We start from the raw sequence: 2,027 nt of genomic DNA on the forward strand, positions 1-2,027 counted from the left end.
AACAAAAAAACCCCCCACGGCCTAGGAAGGGACGAAAATGTCTTTATCACGTGCCTTTTGGCTGTGACGTCACGACCTCGATTTGTTGATGGCCGCGGCGCACACTTGGACGAGAGCTTCGCCGCTGCGACATTCCACAATAAAACACAATAAAAACAACGTAGTCTACTCTCGCTACCAGACCACTGCTCGGTCGTGATCTCTGCGCCCTCAAGCGTACTTTTTTTTTCTTCTTTTTTTTTTTTTTTGTCTCGCGCGTGATGGCGGCTTTGTTGTAGCCAACGTTTTTAGGTTGTAGCGTAAGTGCGGTCGTCGTTTTTCAGCAGCGGCCGGTTGACCAACGGATCGCCAGCGATGCGACATGGTGAGTGTGGTGAATACATACGACCAGTCTGTTACGGTTCAATGCCTTTAATACCTCTACGCTTCCTTCTTTGCTGTCCCGCCCCGAGACTGTTGTCGCGAGGTTTCACACTCGATCCGCGAGGACAAATTAAACGAACGATCCTTGGACTAATACGAGGAAGCGTCTACAGACTATGCACAATCGAAGAGCCCCAATAATATTCCATGTCCTGCTTCTTCCGCACAGTGCATCACATTCGTTGTGGTGTTGCAATGCATTCAGAGGCTGTTAAATGTTACTGTTTATGCCTCTGCCAAATATAAACACGTGACAAATTTGTTGTCAAGGTGCGTGCGCATGACCAGCGTACCAAGCAGGTCCAATAATCACACCAGCAAACGAAGAAAACCAATTATTTATTTATGCATCAAAACAGAAGCTGCGAATTGTTCAGGAATTTTTGCAGTATTAAATAGCGGCAACATCTCATCATGATACAAGCACGTGATATTTTTCGAAAGTAATGGTGGAAGCGAGCGCCTGAATGAAAAATGTGCCGGCAATTTTTTCCTCCCTAAATCCTCCAGAGAGAAAAAAAAACATCAGTAAAATAATGGCTGTGCCTTCCTAAAATATCGTTTTTCTGTTCACTATTTATCTACCTGACAATTAATATGTTCTTACACATTGAATTCAGTTCCTCCTCCGTCGGTTATCTTTGGGAAAATGCAGCAAGTATAAAGCGAGCGACACGTTGAACAAGATCCCCAGCGCGCCCCAGAACTATCGCCCCGTCCGGCCTAAGATGTGAGCGAAACGGCTCTTGAAACCCAACAGGCAAGCCGGCAGACACACGTCATAGAAGTGGGTGCAGCATTCGCGACTCCAGAGCAGTGACGTAAGGCGAAATGTCCGCCGGCGCGCACCACATAGCGGATGAGTGGCTGAACTAAGCGTCCCTACCCTTCCTATTGAAAAGCACGCGACGTGTCAGGCAATGTTTATACAGGCGGCGTTGGGTGGTACTTACTACAAATTGATAAATCTGGCCGAGCTGAAGTGTGAGTACCGTTGGCCTTTAATGAGTAACCCTGACCATTCCTTGATTTTTACAGGTGCCATTCTGTCACGGGGCATGGTGGACGAAAATTCCCTTGGCTGACCATTGATGACAATGACGAGGGAGAAGCTGTGTGGGGGCGAAGCCAGCACTGACTCTCTCATGGCCATTTTGTAAATGTTGTAAATAGATTGCTCATAACCTTCAACCATGGTTCGTCTTATCTGCTGTGCCACAACATTACAGTTCTTTGCTAAGTTTCACAGTTGCTACAAATCCTGTTATAGAGAAAACCTTTTATTCGCCTTAAAGGGGCCATTAGGACAAAATACCAGTTTCACTCACAACATTGGGTGTGTTATAGTGCCCCTACTGCTTGCCAAGCAGCGAATGATGCCTTATTCATTGAGAGATTACACAATTTAAGCCAAAGTTTCAATCCTCTCGCTAAATAGTGTCTTGTGATGTCAGCGATGATATATCCAGGGCAGGTATTTGAAATGAATGTTGAGCACGGTAACTAGGGCTGCAGCGGATAGGGAAACCTTGCCTTGCATCCAAGAAGGATGCAACATCTTGCGGTGACAGGCCTCCGCGTAGGCGACACAACTGCATACACTT

The 2,027-nt window shown here is 46.5% G+C and overlaps 1 long non-coding RNA gene across 1 annotated transcript; it reads left to right on the forward strand.

Moving 5' to 3' along the window:
- Window positions 1–254: 254 nt before the first annotated feature.
- On the forward strand, window positions 255–1,614 carry LOC144158006 (uncharacterized). Its single transcript, XR_013319937.1, has 2 exons — window positions 255–364; window positions 1,462–1,614. It is a non-coding gene; the product is annotated as an uncharacterized LOC144158006 (long non-coding RNA).
- Window positions 1,615–2,027: the final 413 nt, after the last annotated feature.

Source organism: Haemaphysalis longicornis, unplaced genomic scaffold (assembly GCF_048455015.1).
Source record: "Haemaphysalis longicornis isolate Haplotype H1 unplaced genomic scaffold, Haemaphysalis longicornis Haplotype H1 scaffold_10, whole genome shotgun sequence".
Lineage (NCBI taxonomy): Eukaryota > Metazoa > Arthropoda > Arachnida > Ixodida > Ixodidae > Haemaphysalis > Haemaphysalis longicornis.